Source organism: Anolis sagrei, chromosome 4 (assembly GCF_037176765.1).
Source record: "Anolis sagrei isolate rAnoSag1 chromosome 4, rAnoSag1.mat, whole genome shotgun sequence".
Classification (NCBI taxonomy): domain Eukaryota; kingdom Metazoa; phylum Chordata; class Lepidosauria; order Squamata; family Dactyloidae; genus Anolis; species Anolis sagrei.
Genome location: NC_090024.1, coordinates 193,753,953 through 193,774,532, shown reverse-complemented (window position 1 = coordinate 193,774,532; position 20,580 = coordinate 193,753,953). Strand labels below are relative to the sequence as shown.

The following is a 20,580-nucleotide window of genomic DNA, read 5'->3' as shown; positions in this document are numbered from 1 at the left end:
GATAGACCAAGGCTTTATAAACAGTTCTATTATGTAAAGTGCAATTCCTCAAGTTATGGAAGGAACAAAAACCAGGTGGCTGACAGAACACTCCCCCACACTAGTCAATTCAGAGATAACAGCAAATGAGCTCTGTTCGTTCAAGAAAACAAGTGATCTTCTGCTGTTGTCACAGAGCTTGTCGTGCTGGAATGAACCATGAGGTCTTGTTACGCTGAATACATGATGACCCTTTCTTGCCACTTGGAGTTATGAAAAGCTGTTTGGGCATCACTAACAAGGTCTCCTGGTAACCAGAACTCTCTTTTACTATAAGTCTACTGCTAAGACCAGAGGTCATTCTTTGGGCAGAGTCACATTTGAGTGGAATGAGAAGGGAGCTGCCGACTGGCTGTCCCAGAATTACTGAATACCAAACAAGAGTGGATTAAACATAGAGCATGGTTGGCCCCATTCAATTATCTTTTTCACTGTATTCTGAAGATCCATTTTTATATATAATTGATAAAGTTTTATGTTTTGATATTATTTGACAAACCTGTCTTTTTAATCCATTGTTTTATAATTTTGTTTTTATGAACCAACAAGTCTTAAATATTGCATATCATACTGAATATTGCTTTTTGCATTAGATGGGTACTATAGTGTGTCATAAATGTCTTGAAGTTGCATGTTAACTTGTGCAAACCCCATGAATTTCAGTGTTTTGGTAGGCAAGGAACACTCAGAAGTGTCACTTCCTTAGTCTGAAAAAGGGGCACTATACAAATGTTCAATAAAAACATATCCCAGATATTTCTAAAACTATCCTAGACCCAAATATTCACACACAGTCCCTCCATATATTGTATCAGGAGTGGACAACTATGGCAATATGCAAAAACTGTGAGATTTGTCATTAAGCAGCAAGCAAGGAATGGTGGCATCTATAGCCTATTTAAAGGAAAACTTGTCATTCTTATAGGCTTTCGGAAAAGGCAATTCTTGCATTTATTTTATTTTATTTTCACAGAAAAAGGTATTTTTGAAAGTCTAGAGCAGTGCTTCCCAACCTCTTTTTGACCCAGGGACCACTTGATCAGGGATCACTTGACCAGGGATCACTTTTACTAGGGATCCCTCTACAAGATTAGTACCAAAAGGTTTACGAATCCAATTTTGGTCAACCTCAGATTTGGTTTGGGATGCTGATTCAGAAAATTGCATTGGATAGACGGCATCAAGCTCTAGTTTCTGACACAGACCACATACCATCCAGTAGTCACCATCTGCTTGCCCCAAACCCTCCCACATATTTAATAAGCCTCAGCAGTATAAGAGGGTTTTGTGAGACCAGTCGCTCTCATTGCAATGGTGTAGTAACGGTGAGGCCGCAGACCATATTTTAGTTCTTGCAGACCACTGGTGGTCCACGGACCACAGGTTGGGAACCACTGGTCTAGATGATCATGCACTCCCCAAATAGCCTTAGTGCTGCATCTATGCCCATCCCTATATTACATAACCAACCTATTTACTCCTATCGAAACTGTATTTGCATAAGTGATAATGCTGCTATTATAACAGAATAAAGAATTATGGTGGGAAACTTTTGTTCCATGTGCCTTTGGAGTTTTAACTTTCATCACCTCCTCCTATCATGGCCAATGGTTTAAAAAAAGGAGTTGTGTCCAAAATCTCTGGATGGCAAAAGCTTCCTAAATCCTAGTATAAAGCAAATTCAATGAACAAATTTTCTCTGATGGCATAGCCTTCAAAATCTCCCATTTGAAAACTGGGACATATGAGCCCAGGCGCTATCAAGGTGTGCTCAAGATGGCGAAAGTTATTAATGAGGAAGAACATAACAAGCTATGAGAGGCTGTAGCAGTTTGCTTTTGCCTGAGCCTCTCCTCTTCTTCTCTGTTCTCTTTCAACAGAGTACAAATTACTTTTCTGCTTTTAATTCAGTTTCTAAGAGCTTAAATTAACAGAGAACAAGGTGGGAAAATGAGATGAGGAGAGAAAAAGTTGAATGTTTTAAAAATAGCTGAAAAAGTGGGATGGCAGAGGGTAATTGGGGCTGTCCCTGCCAAATTGGGGAAGTTGGAAGGTATGTAATATTTTTAGTACACCTACAGCTAGGACAAAATAACTACAAATTGTTTGCTTTTAAGCCTATGATTCTTTGTCACAGAAAATACTTCAGTTTTAGGTTTAAAATATCACAAGTATTTCCCTTTTTGTTACTGTGCTGTACAAATTAAGTTCATGCAATTATTTTCAGTGTCTGACATATACTACACAGTAGCAGGGAAAATTGTCTGATTTTCCACAAAAAGCCTGTTTTCCCCCTTCTTTGAGACAGGAATAAAGAAATACAGGGTCATCATAAATACCAGACAGTAATATCAGTATGCCCTATGTACAATTCCATCTAGGCAGTGCTATTTTAGATCTATCTATCAATCCATCTGTCTGTCTATCTATCTAGCTATGCAATGCTATCAGACTACATTGTTGGGGTATTCATTCAGAAGCCCATAAAGTGGAATGAACACAAAGGTATTCTCCTAATCCAGCAAAATTGATTTATTACATTGCGAACTAAGTGAAATAATACTCACTGCCATCAAAGAAGGCCCCCTACCTAGTTAAAAACCATTAAGCACAATGACAGAAGTTTCCTAATTGAATCACTGTATACTGTTCCTGTTACTTAAATTGTTCCAGAATTATGGGGACTTTTTATTCAAAAACATTGAATAAAAATTACATTTTTAGCAAGCTGAGTTGAAGATTGATGTTAACGACTGCATAACCTGCAGGCTTTTTACGACTCTTTTGGTTTCTGCTCCTTCTAGTGGTGTGCTCAGCACTGACAATACCTTGTGCCACTTGCAGTATGCCCATTAGTGGCAGATCTAGGACTGGAGGCTTGTGTTTCCTTCATTCATTGTATTACTACATGATGGGATGAGGTCACAACAGAGCACTAATGCAAGTGAATGAATCACTGAACAGTTACCAAGTATTCTCCAGCATGGACACTTGCCCTTTGACTGCAGTTTCAAGGAATTCTTACAGCAAAAGATGAAAGGCCCCTCTCCACCCCACAGAATGGGGTATTTAACTGGAAAGCTGCTTTTGCATTTCATCTCCCATGAGGAAGCTAGGAGGCAGTGCAATAGCGGAATACAATGGCTTATGAGCTTAACTATATAGTCATCAGTAGAAAAATATCAGATCTCCCTCAATGGCTCCAGCAGACCTCCAGTAAGATTGATGATATACTAATCATCACTGATGTTGCTCAGGTTAATTGGTATGCAAGCAGACCAGGCTTTATACAAGCTTTTAAGAAAATCTTTTTAAAGATGCTGGTCCTTCCATAAAACACAATCTGATAATAGAAGGCTAGCAGCTTCAGCAGCCCTAGTTTCAAGGGTGCGGGGGAGAAGAATCGGATTGTTCTACTTTGAAAAATCATCGGATAAACATGGATTCTATAGTTCAATGTTTCATTACTTAGTACTCTCAGCATGCATGCTGCAGACAGCACAACCAGAAAAACAAAATTACCTATTCTTAAAATTTGTTCCAAAGAGGGTTTCTTTCGTTTGTTTTTCTAGCCTGTTGAGTCATTGTGAAAACTGCCACGTCCAGTGCAAGTCCTACATCATCTCCCTCTTTACCCCTATCATTATAGTACATATTAAGTATGTCTTATCTGAAATGCTCAAGACCAGAAGCATTTGGGACTTTTTTTTTGGCTTTTGGATAATTGGAAATCTATAATGGGCTATCTTGGAGATGAGACCCAAGACTAAACATAACATTCATTTATGTTTCATATACACCTTACACACATAAGCAGAAGGTAGTTTAATACAAAATGTGTTTTTAAAGTAATTTTGTGCATGAAACAAATTTTGTATACATTGAACAGTTAGAAAGCAAAAGTCTCACTATCTCAACGTGTGTGGACAATTTTGGATTTTACAGTATTTCAGATTTCCAGATAAGGGATATCTAATCTGTAAATCAAATTCTGTACAAGAGAGACTGGTATTATTTATAAAAACATATACATTTGATATAAAATTTTGTATTATTCACTTATATATGCAGAATTTATCATGACAGCAAAAATCTAAACATGGGATGACATCTGCTGTATTTTTTGCCAATGCAAATCAAATGCACCCCACTGCAAATTTCTGAAATGTTACTAGGTATTTTTTTTTCATATCCATCTTATATTTTGAACTCTCAAGGAGTATAAATTTTGTGGGAGTCTCAGACTGGTAAATTGGAATATAACACTTCTTACACGAAGAGCTGTGGGATGGATATAGCCCCGAATGAGTCCCTAGTGTGGAAGGCAAGAGCCAGAATGAGCTTAGTTTAAGGTCTTTATTTACTTCAGTCTATGAGCTGTTCTGAGAATAACTGACCTTGGAGGAGGGAATGCAACAACTGCTGTTTGGCTGTGCAGCCCCAAGGAAGTCTGCTCAGAAGATGCAAGCAATGTCTACTCAGATGACCCCACACTGGGAGGGGGGACCACTCTCAGGTAAGTGTCTCATCCAAATACAATATCAGTAACAACTATACTGCTCCAGTATCTTAAACTAAGATATACACAAGCTCAATGATATGGGATGACATTGATTTCCTAGCAGTATCCATAAAAATGAGGCATAGTAATAGTATAGAAAGATAATGTGGTTCTAAAACAACTAGGGAAGAAGTGGCAGAGGCATGATGCAGGAGATCTTTGAGGCATAACTTAAAGATATTTCAGCCATCGAATAGCTAGGCACAACCCCATAAACCTAACACTTCCCCATAACTAACAGTCTTCATGGATGTGTACTATTGCCATGAGTCACTAAGAAAGATACGCATATGAAAGCAGGTTACAAACATTTATTCATTCCTTTGCGGTATTAGGAGTCATATCCAGATTCAGTGCATATGTACGCTGGGATGTATCTCTGCATTATGATAGGTTTTTGGATTTGAGGCACCAATTACAGCTTAGTATCTGAAAATGTTCTACATGAGATAGTTGCTTGTGATTCTCAAAATTCTATGGCAAGAAATGCCACCAGACCACATAGAATTTGGTTCTTTGTCTTGCAAGCTAATTTCTAAGTTATTCAACATATAATAAGCATCTCTCACTTCTACCATCAAAATACAGAACAGTGTAATGTAACATCTACATTCCCAGTATAATTACTGGGTTGTGGATTCCTACCAAAATTAATAGGACTTTCCACCTCTTAAATGTGAACAAGCTGTGTTAATGGAGATAGCTTTGGCTTTAGCAAATCCACAAAGAGATAAGATTCATCACTTGGAACAATATTTTCTGTATACGGTAATCACATGGATTTGATAATAGAGTTGGCTCTGTCAACAGAATGATTGTGTTTAAGTGTGTGTTTGCATGTATGATAAAGTAAGGGAAGGGGACAGGGTGGAGAGGGAGAGAGAAACTGAGATTACAATTTAGATAGCCATAAAATCCAGTCCTAGTGAATTATTCTGAATACATGCCTGGCTAAGATCTGATGGGTTGCATTTGAACTGTAATGACCCTTAATTTCGTAAGTACACAGAAGACAGCAGTAATGCACTTGGGACGAAAGAGAATGCAGCTTCAATTCACTTTCCATATTGGTCGGTGTATTATCAAGTATTCTTCCTGCATCTTTTGCAGCACCCTCAGCTACTGTTTGCCTTTGCCATTTGGCTAGCTCCTGGTGATGGGATTTTCTCACTTGCTTGGCTGGAGTTGCAAAATTCAAAGCTGTCTACTAACTCTCCTTGGCTATACTGGAGTTGTTTACAGATACATCAAATAGTTCCAAAACACATCAGCCACATATCTTTGAGACTGCTTGCTTTATGCTGTAGGTCACTCTTTATTTAATTCCTTAATGGAAGCTGACTACTGATCAAAACCATTTTCTGATTAATGTCTCCTGGCTTCCTGGTGGCACTGAAGCGTCACACTTTACTGAAATATATAAAGGGATTTCTTAAGTAGAGGATCTCAATATGACATGAAAGAATGGTCTCCTAACTTGGGATTTGATTTGTTTGCTGTTGCCACACCCTTTGTGATAATGCCTTTCCCTTTCAGATATTAGAAAAAATGTTCCATAAATTCAAAGATGCGCAAAACTGTCAAAATGTCATTCTTTATCATTTGAATGTGTTCATATTTCAGTTGTAATGGATCTGATTTTGAGGAATTATTATCCCCATATCAATTTGGTTTAAGACAATAATGAAAAGGGCTCTTTAGAGTAAGAATTTGTTTTGGGGTGCGCTTTTTTTTACTTGGATAAATGCAAACAGAAAAAAAGAGGAAAAAATGACATCAAATGTATGAAACAAGTATCATACAAATACAGCCATACCTTGAGAATATGTCATCACCACCACTAGAGATGGGAAAACCTAGGGGGGAAAACTCAGAAAAATGAGGAAAAATGGGGAAAAATAAGAAAAAACAGTTTCCCACATTTTTTTACATTTTCCCCATCTCTAACTATCACCTACACTGCAATTTTGAACAAAATAAAAAATTATCAGTCATTGTCTTAAAGTATCATTTCTTTATAATAAATGCTTGGGTTGTTAGGAAAGTGGATCCAAATAATTTGTTTTTATTTCTTAATTTATATTTTCTTCAATGTTCAATCTAATATATTAGTTTTCTTACCTCAAATATGTTATACAATATCATACACTTGTCTTTCTATTTATGCAATAGTTCCCTTTGGAAATTCAACCAAGCTGGATTATGTTTTCTAGTTAATCCTGGCACAATGACAGCGTTATGGCCCGCATCTAGAGTTTGGATTTGGAGAGCAGCATGAAGAAGGAATTCCCTTGAACAAGATGATGCAGAATGTTAAATAGAACAATCATTGGGCATTTATCTGTATTATAGTGACAAGATGGCAGAAGAGAACCTCTATGTGACAATGGGCTTATGAGACTACTGGCTACAATGGCATAATCTCTATCTTTATGTACTGCAGATTTGTTTTCAATAGTCCTCAAACAAACAAACAGTCTTTTGCTAATCCCAGGTAAATATGAGTGAAATCCATGCTTACTCATCACAGTACCTGCACCATCATGGACTACAGCTCCAATAATTCCTTGTAAACAAGATGTAGATTAGGACTAGTGAGAATTATAGAATAAAACATTTGGAAAGCTAACAATTCTGTATCTCTCTTCAGAGTGTATGGGTGTGGCAATGTCACTCAATAAGAGTTTTAGGGCGATTGATATCTTCTACCAAAAGAAAGGAAACTTAGAAATAAACATGGGAAATATCACAAACTCTTTATAAACATGACTGAAAAAAATGTATTGATTGGTGTGTGGATACAGCCAAGAAAAAAATCAAAGTCAGACTGTTTGTGTTACCCTGATTTCTCCAGACACTCACATAACATGCCAATCCATTTGTTCCTTTAATTCAAATAATTTGTATTTTGATTTTCAGCACTGAGATATTCATAACTGCTAATCAAAAACAGAACAACAGTGAAATAAAATATACTGTCTTGTTCAAATCTATACAAACATTAAAAATCTGAATTGGAAACATAACCTAAAACACAATTGAGAGAAGTATTACCAGGAAGCTTGAGGAGAAGGAGATCAATCCTTACTCTTATCTCATACCTATTTGTATGCCTAGCAGTTGGTGCTCTTGACATAAAGGAAAAGAACAAAGACTGCTATGCCCCTGGCATATGTGACTGGAAATAAAGGATAAAGAAAATATGTAGGCATACAGAGATAACAACCATCAACCTGGCTACTGGCTAACCTTTCTACCACTTGTAATATAATTTCAAGCATCTATAATGTACTGTGGAAACCAGTCATTCTGGACAAAACATTATTCAAACAACTTTATATAGTAAAAGGTGAATGATACAAAGAGGAGGAGGAGGAAACCGAAGAGGAGGAAAATGTCTGGTATAAACAGTTAACCACAATAAGCATTTACAATGGCTGAGATTCTGCATGGGTCATATAGCTATAATGCTCAATTTCCCAATCTGTCCCTCTAAATCCCACCTTGAAAACCTGACAGCTGTACTGAATGAAGGCATTCTGCTGTGCCAGTGAGAAGGGGATGAAGGATGACAAAACCAGCCCTTCCCCACAGTGAGCTGTGGTGCAATAAAAAGAAGCATGGAACCACTATGGGATCCTGTTGCAACTCCTCATCACTCCTTAGCTTGCTGATGTGAGGCAGATGGATGTATCATCCTCCAGTGCCCTGCCCAAGAATGCCACAGAATTTCACAGAACTTTGCTTGGTAAAATAGCCTGGCTTTTAAGGTGTGTTTTAGGAGCATTTGCACTCATGGCAATGACACCATGAGTGCAAATGTGAAGATGAAGCAATTGTGAGTTTGTAAGTCTAGTTTGCAACATCATACATATCTAACAGGATGACACCCCATGCTCCTAAGCAACAACCAAGGCAACAATTCTTTTGCAAAGTCCATTGAGAAGGGGCACCAATAAAACATTGTGGGTACAACCCAAGATCATGTATCAGAAAAAGCTAAATCACAAGTATTGGATCATGCAATGCCAATTTCTTTAAGGTGTGCTTTTCAAGCATTTGCAGCCATGGCAATAGTATCATGATTGTAAATATGAAATCAAAGCAGTTATGAAATCTTAAGTCTAGCTTGCAATATTGTAACTGACTATGGGCCCTTCCACACAGCTGAATAAAACCCCACATTTTCTGCTTTGAAATGGAATATATGGCAGTGTGGGCCCAAATAACCCAGTTCAAAGCAGATATTGTGGGATATTCTGCCTTGATATTCTGGGATATATGGCTGTGTGGAAGGACCCAATGAGGATGACACCCCATGTTACTAACCCTCAATCAAGGCAATCTTTTTTTTTTTCATAGCCCATCTGACAGGGGCACTAATGAAGCTGTGCAGGTACAACCCAAGATTATGTACCAGAGAAAGCTAGATCTTGAATTATGCAATGACAATAAATACAAGATTCAACTTCATACATCTGCTGATTTTGGAAATACACATTTCAGATCAATATATAGTTCACTAGGGTAGTAGGCAGTTAATATCTCTGCTTATCTATCTCTGAATATAAGTACATTCATAGAAACCATGCAGATGGAAAAACTTCTTTGAGGTCAAAAACATTGAAAAGTCAGGACTGAGTGAATAAACAGCATGATGGAAGCAAAATAAAGAAAGGGAGAAGAGAGAGAAAGCATTAGTCATTCTGCAAGAGGGACTATGGGATGCAATGCATCAAGATGCAGCTTCAAATAATGAAACAAAATCAATTAGGGAAAAAGACCAAAAAACTAAATGGCATGGATATTACATGCCTAAAGGCAGGGAATAGCTATTAGCCAGAAGGAAGCATTATGCAGTAATGAAAATTATTGTGGTACTTCTTCCCAAGGAGAGGAGATCTTTGGAAGAATGTCCCCTATAATCTCAATCTGTTTAACTGAAAGTGCTGCTGAAGACAAATCAGCTCAAAACTTGGAGGAGTCACTTTTGGGGGCTGCAACTCCCATAATTCTCTGGCTAATATTGCTAATAGTCATGGACAGTTATATCTTGTACTCCATGAATTAACCTTCCTATTTTATTTTCTTTTTGTTTGCCAGGTTTCAATTGTTCTGGCACTACTGGGGTGTAGCCTTTTGCTGTGCTGATTGGTTATGCTGCAGTTATCTATATCTATACAGTAGGCATCTTCTTGGTGGCTTTTCAAGTAATGTATTGATAGTATGGAGAAGATTTAATCCTTGGGCTGGTTCTTTCTCAAGTGCCATGGCTCAATAACGTGCAACTACTATGTAGTTTTACAAGGTCTGTAGCCTTCTCTGCCCAATGTGCTACAACTACAGCTCCCATAGTTTCATAGCATTGAGCCATGGCAGTTCAAGTAGTGTCAAACTGCATCATTCTACAGTGTAGATGATCCCTTAATTAACATAATCAAAACATAAAAGAAAATCATGGCCAGGCAGAAAAACAATACGATTCAAATAATTAAGTACATCAGTTAAAAGATAAACTAGAGCGATGTCATCCTGAATGGAAAACAAGATGGCAAAAACGACCTGAAACAGGTGTGAAAAAGAACTCCCTGTTTTCTGAAGCCCCACTGGCCATTGCTGAGGTTTTATTTCTTCACCTTGATAGTCTTACATGAATCAATGGAAATGCTGACTTACTCTCTTAACCTTTGTAGTGGGAATCTGTACAAGTTCTAAACAAGTACTGCATAAACTACTTTGGAAATCTGAATGTTTTGCTTCAGTGATTTAGGGGGTTTTGCTTCCTGCTACTATGGCTTTCAAAAAGATTAAGGTACTAATCCAACAGTATAAAACAGCACCCTATGTTCCTGTCATGAGCTTCACTCTAAGACGTTCCATGATAAATTACACTCCATGCAATGTCACCAGAAAGAGCAGAGAACAAGGAGCAAACAAGCAAGCAACAACTACAGCAAAGGGGCCATTAGACCAAGACTGTGGGATGAAAAAGCGACTGAAATGGTGCATTGCTGTTTCACTGTGGAACAATTCATGCCTGCCTCAGTAGAATTCATTCTTAAGAACACTGCCCTTTCAAAGCAATAAGCCTGAAGTACATCTGGCTGTACCATTGTTAGCAAAACATGTTGTTCAAATGTCTTCCTTCTCCAGCTCTCCACAGACACTTGTTTCTATTCTCTTTTAGTTCTTTTCTCTTTCTTTTCTTTTCCCTTTTTTCTACCACTCACAACTCCAGAATAAAGCTTATTTCCTCCCTTCTCTTTCTCCCTCTCATTCATCCTCTTTCTTCTCCCACACCCACAAAAGTCCTGATTGCACTCATCCACTCAGTCCTTCCTTAGCCATATTCTTTTTGATCTTGATACATCTCCTCCAACTCCTGGCTAATATCTTCTTATCCTCTCTTTCATTTCCATTTTCCTTCTCCCTTGCCTTACTTACAACCCCTAGCTTAATGTCCTCCTCCCATTTTCCTTCCTCTTATCACATCTCTTAATTGCTCTTGTCTTCTCTCTTCTGTCACAGAGCCCTTCCACACAGCTATATAACCCAGAATATTAAGGCAGTTAACCACAATATCTGTTTTGAAATGGATTATCTGAGTCCACACTGCCATATAATCCAGTTCAATGTGGATTTTATACAGCTGTGTGGAAGGGGCCACAGTACAAGATCTGTCCCCCATTTCTTTTCCCCCTTGTTCATTACAATTGTCTTCACGTTTCTTCCCAATCCTTCTCTTGCTTCTTCTATCCACAGTTCTTCTACCTAGACTCATCACTTTTCTTCTTTTATCCCTCTCTCCAAATCATGCTAATGGCATTACTAGATCCTGCCTCCTTTTAGAAGATACTTTCCAAGGCTCAGGTTTTGGACCTAAAATCTCAGGGTCTGGGATGTTCCTGAGAAGGCAAGTGATTGGGGATACCCCTGACATACCAACTGTAACTATAATCCTTGTTCTTATTATGCAGAAAGCTAATTTTGTACAGTGCAGGTGGCAGGATTGACTGACAATTGTTAGATCAGGGGTCCTCAAACTTTTAAAGTAGAGGACCAGTTCATGGTCACTCAGAAATGTTTGGGAGCAGAACTATAGTCTGAAAAAAACATGAATGAATTCCTATGCACATTTCTATGGAGTAGAAAAAAAATGAAAGAACAATATAATATTTTAACCAACATAAACTTACCAGCATTTCAATGGGAAGTGTGGGCCTGCTTTTGACTGATGAGATAGTCAAGTTAATCAGGATTGTTGTTGTTGTGTGCCTTCAAGTCATTTCAGGTGATGGATAAATGATCTTTGAGGGCCACAACTAGGGCCTATGGGCCTTAGGTTGGAAACCACTGGCTTAGATGAACCTGTTTCCTAGTAGTTCTTTATTACGTACTGGACCAATTGAACCATAAAATAATCTTTATTTCTAAGCTAGTTTCATTTGGTTCCTCAGCTACAAATTATAAGTTTATTGTTATTGCTTAAACTCCTTAGGTCTTCCTGGTGTACTTCATTGATTGTTTGTTGCTATTATGTCCCTTAAAATCAGTGGTTCCCAGCCTGCGGTCCATGGACCACCAGTGGTCCGTAAGAACAAAAATATGGTCCATGGCCTCACCATTACTACACTGTTGCCTTGAAACCATGTTGCAAGGGGAGCGACTGGTCTCGCAAAACCCTCTTAAAGGCAACAGGGATGTTGGGAGAGGAGAGGCTGACTACCCATAAAAGATTACTACTACCATATCAGCAATAGATTTTTAAATATGGTTTTCTATGGGTGAGGAGATGGCATATGTTCAGTATCAGAAACTAGAGATGATAATGGTCTATTGAAACTAGAGATGATAATGGTCTATCCAATGCAGTTTTCTGAATCAGCACCCCAAATAACCAAACTGAATCTAAAGTTGTAACCCTTTTGGTAGTAATGTTGGAGTGGTCCCTGCTCAAAGTGGTCCCTGGTAAAAAAAAAAAAATCAATGCCATCTTATAGCTACCCCATCATAGGATTTTCTCAGCAAGTTTTATTCAGAAGTGGTTTGCCATTGTCTTCCTCTGAAGCTGAGAGTGTGACTCGGGGCCCTTCCACAGAGCTCTATATCCCAGAATATCAAGGCAGAAAATCCCACAATATGTGCTTTGAATTGCATTATCTGAGTCCACACTCAGATAATGTGGGATTTTCTGCCTTGATATTCTGGAATATAGGGCAGTGTGGAAAGGCCCTCACTCAAAGTCAGCCAGGAGGTTTCCATAGATCAATGGAGACCCAAACTCTAGTCTCCTATAGCACTAGAACCACTACACCACACTAGCTGTCCTTAAGTCCTGTCCATTTTTGTTGTTGCTTTCAAGCAGACCCTTACATTCAGTCAAGCCAGGACTTATTATGACTGGACTACCCACTTTCATTCTACATCCTTTCATGTGATAAGCAGTCATAATGAAAGAAGGAAAGAAGTGTCAGCAAGTCACAATCACTTTTCTTTTCCTTTTGTCACCCATTTGCTTAGACTCTAATATCACTAAATTATAAAAGAAAAATGAAAAGAATAATTCCCCAGTAAGTAGAATCCTTGTTGAAAGATACTGAAGACATTTTTTTCCAAAAGAAGGTGGGGTAAGGGGAATGTATACAATGATGTACTTCTCCCCTTTTATTTCCTTTGATCTGACTGTTTGCATGGAGTTGTTTTCAGTTCCTGAATGTTATTGTATGTTATTATTAGTAACATATACAAAAATAATTACAAAAACAAATAGCATAGATATGTGAGAAGGCACCATATCTAAGATTTAGTGTGAAGAGAGAGAAAGAACATTTTGGTGTTATAGAGAGATGAAGTCAGGATAACATATCTGTAACTCTGCAGGTGATTTTAGTTTTTGGTATCAAAATACAAGGGTGAATGGTGAAGATAAACACTTCAGATAGATGAACAATGGCCAGAAAGTAATAGGAAAAATTATTTCTGATCCCCTCAGCAAGAGAGACATGATAGAACAAGCTTAAGGTTATCAATGTTTTTGCAGGTCTCCAGTGCTTTTAACGGCTGTGTGACAAAATGAAATTTAGCAAGTGATTCTTTTTGTGTCAATATATCTCCAGGCTGGGAAAGGCTTTACCTGCCAAATTTCTGCCTGTCACACACTTGCTATGCATACAAGAGTTAAGCTAGTAAACAACTTGACAATACTATAAAGGACGTATACTGTATGCCTCTCTCTGTGAATGAACAGAAGCAGTCAATCTGTCATCTCCCCTTACACTTTGGATTTCACACAGTGCCAATGAATCATCACTGTCCATGCCAATAATACTGAACACACCACTACAGTGGTATGTGCTTTCAGCTTCCATAGACAAGACTCTACCTAAAGAGCCAGCCAAAAATTGTATTTTCACAAGCAGTTGCCTTGTTTCTGATCATCTGCCCCACTCCCTTCCCACATATTTAAAGCCTCCTTCTTAGCAGCTGTGTGTGTGTAAGTCAGAAAAAGGCATACCAGGTGGCTTTACTTGTAGCCAGATGGGGGAATGACTGCAGGAAGGGCAGCAATATGGTGAGGTTAAATCCACACGGGTTTATGTGAAGTGCTGTCTGGATAGACGACAGGGGTCCAAATGTTAACCTTTCAATTGGCAGGACTCAGCGCAGAAGGAAAATGGGGGTGATGTCATCAAGCTATCTCACCAAATGGGGTGGACTGTCTCAGAGCAAGTATTACTGGACTGGTGGAAGCTGTGCTGGGTTAGGTCCTTTAACAAAATGAAATAAATTAAACAAAAACTGTTGGCACAGTAATATGTTTGTGAATGATTGTCTCATCCTAATTAAAATGCATAAAGCTAATGGTAGCCTTAAAGGAAATGCAAGGCATATTATTACAAATGACAATTGTGACTCCCTACAGTGGCAGCTGGTGCCTTCTGTGTCAGTGTAATGATACCATTCTGGGTTTTAGTTTGAACTTCAAAGCAGTGCTGGAACCTAACCACAAAATAGGTTCAACACCTTGGAGAGCTCCTTTAAAGCTCAGGCAAAATTAGAGAATGCATTCACAGCCCCACAGGTGTCTCATCCAAAAGCTAATTATTTGACTAAAACCAAAGGGCTGTTTCTAACCTACACAGGTGTGAAAGTAACCAAGAATACAATCAGCATTGATGGCTGGGGGAGGTTTGGATCTGGAAGAATTCCACACATTTGCTAAGGACTTTGCCAAGCCAATCCTGAGAGGAAATTCAATGGGTGGGGTGGAGGAAGGACCAGCTATTGTGGAATCCCCTTTTCCACTCACAAAGAGCTCTGTGGTTAGAAAGCAATGCCTAGTGGCTCACTGCTGCCACTGAGATTATAGATGCTGAAAAGAGATGTTCCATGGATGAGGTAGAGCCAGCTTTGGATCCACTAGATCAGTAGTTCCCAACCTGTGGTCCATGGTCTGCAAGAACTAAAATATGATCTGCGGCCTTACCGTTACTACACCATTGCAACGAGAGCGACTGGTCTCACGAAACCCTCTTATAGTGCCGAAGCTTATTAAAATTGTTTTTCTGTAGGTGGGCAGATGCCAACTACTGGATGGCATATGTTCTGTATCAGAAATTAGAACTGATGTGGTCTATCCAATGCAATTTTCTGAATCAACACCCCAAATAATCACATTATTATTATTATTATTATTATTATTTGTACCCTGTCTCTTCTCTACCCCTGAAGGAGGATTCAGGGCGGCTTACATTAGTAACAGTACAAGGCTGCTACATCACAATTACAATAATATAAACACAATCAAATACAAAACAGTCATTAAAACCAGTACATGTAGCATTAATTAAAGCAATAAAACAAAATCACAATGTCATCTGCCGCAACGCCATTCCAGTCAATGTCCACTAAAGTGCAAATTACATCTGCTGCCCAAAGGCCTGGTCCAAAAACTATGACTAAATCTAAAATTGACCAAAAACTGATTCTTAACCCTTTTGGCACTAATGTTGGAGAGTGGTCCCTGGTCAAAGTGGTCCCTGGTCAAAAAGAGGTTGGGAACCACTGCACTAGATCATTTGGCTTTACCAGTCTGAAATTTCTTGTTGTCTTAAGAAAGAGATGGGAATGTGGGGAGCTACCATAGACTTATTTTTATAACTTTTAATCCCATCTTTCTTCCAGCCTGGAACCCAAGCTAATCAAAGACACAATATTATGCTATCTATAGTCAGACCAGTGGTCCTTGGTGGTCTTTGCCCAAAACTGACCGAAACAAACCTGACCTTATTTAGCTTCAGAAATGTCAGGGCTGCATATTTTCATGCTAGTGAGCTGATGTGGGCATGGGGTAAGAGGTTGTGTGTGTGTCTTCAAGTTGTTTCTGACTTATGGAAACCCTAAGGCAAAACTAGCACACAGCATTCTCTGATGGAAAGAGTATGACTCACCCAAGGTCACCCAATGGATTTCCATAGCCAGACAGGAAATCGAACCATCGTTTCCAGAGTCATAGTGCAATGCACAAACCACCAGACCACTTTAGTGTGGGTGTGTGGCTCGCTAATCCACACACCCACACTTAAGATTACTCTATAAACATAATTGTGCCAAGAACTTTCATGAGCTATATCCCATTTGGTCACCGGTCCATAGTGTCAGACTGCTGTCAGGATATCCATGTATATTACCCATATATGCATTCAGTCAAAAGGGTCTGTGAACAGTGATATCAACAGCCATGAAACAGCAGGAGATAAACCATAGGTGCATCCTTAATAAGATGGAATGAGGAAAGCGCACTTCAGGCAGTAGATCGAAGCAGTCATGAAATGGGTTGCTTTGAGTTTTCTAGTTTGTATGGCAACATACATTATCTCCTGATGTTTTGCCCACATTTATGGCAGGCATCCTCAGAGGTTGAGGGGTCTGTTGGAAACTAGGCAAGCAAGGTTTATATATCTGTGGAATGTCCAGGATGGAAGACAGAACTCTTGTCTATTTGAGGCAAGTGTGGATGTTGCAATGGGCCACCTTGATTAGCATTCAATGGCCTTGCAGCTTCAAATCCTGGCTGGCTACTGCCTGGAGGAATCCTTTGTTGGGAGGTGTTAGATGGCCCTGTTTTATTCATGTCAGGAATTCCCCTGGTTTTTTATTGTTGCTCTCTATTTACTGTCCTGATTTTCGAATTTTTTAAAATACTGGTCACCAGATTATGTTCATTTTTATGGTTTCCTCCTTTCTGTTGAAATTGTCCACATGCTTGTGAATTTCAATGTATTCTCTGTGAGGTCTGACAAGGTAGTTGTTAGAATAGTCCAGTGAGGCCATGAAATGCTAATCATGAAATGGCAGAAAATGTTTAGTTGTTCTGATTTGTTATTACTTTATTATTACTTTATTTCTCTTCCAAGGAGAAGGAAGAGGCACTAATGTTTTTCCCCTCCTCCTTGTTGTTATTGTGTACCTTCAAGTCATTTCCAACTTATGACTACCCTAAGGTAAATGTATCATGGGCTTGTCTTGGCAAGATTTGTTCAGAAGTGGGGGCTGACTTTGCCTTGCCCTGAAGCTGAGAGAATGGGTTCCCTTGGCCACACAGGGAGTCAAACCTTGATGTCTGGAGTTTTAGTTCAATGCTCAAACCACTCCATCACACTGGCTTTCGTATCCAGAAAGAACCTGGCTGCCAGGCATTCTATGCATCGAAAGAAAGGGTGTGCCACTTCCTGCTCTGTCTCAGTGAGACAATCTCTCGGGCCAATTCTGGGTAAAATGATATCCAACTGCTAAGTTGGAATAGGAACAGATGGTTGGACCTGATGCTGGATAGATCCAGAGCAGTTCACAAAATGTAGTTGCTTTCAGTGCCATTTGCTAGACGATACATTTGTGTGTCAAGTTAGCAGATCACAACACATTATCATGGAGCCTCCCTCCATTCAAAACCTTCATCTTAGCTACTTCATTTCGCCTTAAAGCTGAAGAATTTGAAACTCGTATTAGTTAAACTGGTGCAACTTATGTCCTCTACACTGGATGAAGTCCATCTGTCAAGTGCTTTGGCTCCTAAAGCTCGGGGCTGATCCCTTAATTCCTTAGCTATCCCCAAAGGAAACAAATTGCAATTGTGCACCTTCACCTCATCTCTGGCTTAAGGCGACTCTGGGGTTTATCCTTCCAAACACAGGTGGGCTGCCGAACAAAGCAGGTGGGCTCAGTTCAGCTTGACAAGTCACAGGTTACAATACAGCCAAACGAAACATAAAATCTTGGGGCATATGTGTGTGTGTGTGTGTGTGTGTGTGTGTATTCACCTTCTTTGCTTTCTCTGCCTTAAGAGCTGTACCGCCTTGATGCTCTCTGCCAATAAATAACTTAACTGCTACTGCATGCAGCTCCTGTCTGCAGAAATGTCTCGAAAATGGCTTAAGGAGCAGAAGTAAACACACCAAAAAGGACACCCACACACCAGGAACCAGTGATCTCTTTTCCCTACAGCTCTAAAGAAGAGAGAGGAAGGGAAAGAGAGAGAAAGAGGAAAAGAGGCAGTGCAGGACCCACAAAGCCAACTCTGCCTGGATTGAGTCTTTCTCCTGACCTCTTATAGTTCAGGTGCAAAGGTCTCTCTCTCTCTCTCTCTCTCTCTAGAAGTATTGGGAGGATTGGAGCCCCCACTTCAGACTCCCGACACTTCTTTTCTGTGGCCCCCATCAAAGCACAAATACCTTTGAATAACTCCCCTCTTCTCCTGTTTCTCTCCAAGCTGTTAAAGGGATATGCCCTGCCTGCCCACCTCCTTCTCCTTCTGGGCAGTGCCTGCCAACTCCTTGCTCCATCTCCCGAGCCTGGCTCTCCTCCCCAGCAAACCCTTCTGGGCTCACTGATGTCACCACCTGAACCCACAAACACGTTCCCCCCGCTCTTCCCACGGGAGCACCAACCTTGGAAAGTTCTCTGAAGGATCCAAGGAGAGAGAAATTGGGGGAGAGGAGAGAGGGATGAAGAAGGGAAGCCCCGGGATTCTCCCAGCCTGTTTCTCCCAAATGTTCAGGAGGAGGAGGAGCAGCAGCAGCAGAAAGGCCACCCCTTCGCCTACCTTCGGGCGGAGAGCGGAGGGGGCCGCACGTGTCGGTGCGCGGCGTGGCTGCGCGAGGAGAGCCCCGGGATCCTGGAGGCAGGCGCAGAGGCAGGAGCCACCGCCTTGCCTGCTCTTGCTGCCCTCCTTCCGCCGGTGAGCCTTCTTCCCTGCTGATGCTGATGCTGATGCTGCTGCTGCTGCTGCTATTCCGCCGCTTGCGCGCCCGCCGCCAGCCACTGCGGCATCTCTGCATTCGGATGTGCTCCTCCCTGCCCCTCCCTCTCTCCCTCCCTCCCTCCCCCCTCCCCCTGCGCGCGCGCCCTCCCTCCCTCCCTCCCTCCCTCCAGAGAGGGGTTCCCGCCTCCCCCCCCCCCACTTCCCTTCCCAATCCGCCTTTTTACCTCATTTGCCAGGACCAGCCAGGGACTTGCAGCAGCATCCATAATTCAGAGTCTCTCCCCACTCAGCTGCTTTTAGCGCTCCAGCGAGACAGCTTCTCCCCCGCCACACTTTGTGGAATTGGGGCTGCCTGGCTGTCTTGGGCTGTCTCTCTCCCTCTCTCTCTCCCACCCCCTTTCAGTCTCTTCCTTAGGCAGGAAAGTATTGCGAATATGATTTTTAGGTTCTATCTCATAAGGTGTACAGCGGTACTTCCCAACCTTTTGTTGGCCAGGGACCACTTGGACCAGGGCCCACTTGACTGGGGACCACTTGGACCAGGGCCTACTTCAGTCAGGGCCTACTTTTACCAGGGACTACTTGACCAGGGCCCACTTGGACAAGGGCCTACTTTTACCAGAGACTGCTTGGACCAGGGCCCACTTGGACCGGGGCCCACTTGGACCGGGGACCACTTGGACCAAGGTCCACTTGGACCAGGGCCTATATAACCAGAGACCACATGGAACGGGGACCACTTGGACTTGGACCAGGGCCTATATGACCAGGGACCACTTGGACTAGGGCCTATTTGACTAAGGCCCACATAGACCAGGGACCACTTGGACCAGGGTCCACCTGACCAGGGCCCACTTGGACCAGGGCCTACTTTTGCCAGGGACCACTTGGACCACGGACCACTTGAATGGGGACCACTTTCACTAGGGACCACTTTCCAATATTAGTACCAAAAGGGGTGAGGCTGGTCATCTCTGTGGAAAAGAGCAGAAATAAAGAAAATAAAATAAAATAAATAAAGAGGAAGGAGGTTAACAGACCAGATTTTCTTTCTCGCAACCCACTTCTGAGCCATGGGTCACAGGTTGAAAACCACTAGGTAAAGGAAAGAATTGGGGCTGCCTGGCTGTCTTGTGCTCTCTTTCTCTCTCCTCTCCTTCCAAGCTCTTCTTTATGCACAAAAGTATTGGCTATCTCTCTCTTTCCCTCCCTCCCCCCCCCCATCTTCCTTATGCACAAATGTATTGTGATTATTGTGTAGAAAATGACCTTAAGGTTGTATATAATAAGATTTGGGGCTGCCTGGCTGCCTTGGGTTCTTTCTCCTCCTTATTATGCACAAAAGTACTAAGAGTATTGTATATAAAATGACCCAACTGAGCTGCATAGGAAAGACTCAAGGAATAACAGCAACAACAACAACAACAAAAACAACAATTTATTTGTATACCGCCCTATCTCCCCAAAGGGACTCAGGGTGATTTCCAAACATTTCATTGCCAGAAATAAACCATACAAACAATTAGAACAAAATAAACGCATTCGACAATATGACACCACTTAACAAACAATATAACAATAGCTGAAAACATTATAAAATACAACAATTTCTACTCAAACATGCTAAAGATAAAAAATAATAAAAAACCCATTTCATTATAGCTCCATCAAGGAAAGATTTGGAAAAACCAAACCAATGGGCAGGGTTACAGGTAGTCAT

The 20,580-nt window shown here is 40.7% G+C and overlaps 1 protein-coding gene and 1 long non-coding RNA gene across 8 annotated transcripts in view; one reads left to right on the top strand and one right to left on the bottom strand.

Annotated features, from left to right (window-relative positions):
- Positions 1–19,188, bottom strand: part of CNTN2 (contactin 2) — a 92,306-nt gene extending 73,118 nt beyond the window's left edge. For 4 of the 7 annotated variants that reach the window (XM_067468047.1, XM_060772936.2, XM_060772937.2 and 1 more), the window contains exon 1: positions 18,702–18,957. The gene's annotated coding sequence lies outside the window, so the exon portion shown is untranslated. The other 3 variants (XM_067468046.1, XM_067468049.1, XM_067468048.1) reach the window with 2 other exon arrangements.
- Positions 4,422–9,073, top strand: LOC137097002 (uncharacterized). Its single transcript, XR_010909889.1, has 2 exons — positions 4,422–4,555; positions 6,814–9,073. It is a non-coding gene; the product is annotated as an uncharacterized lncRNA (long non-coding RNA).
- Positions 19,189–20,580: the final 1,392 nt, after the last annotated feature.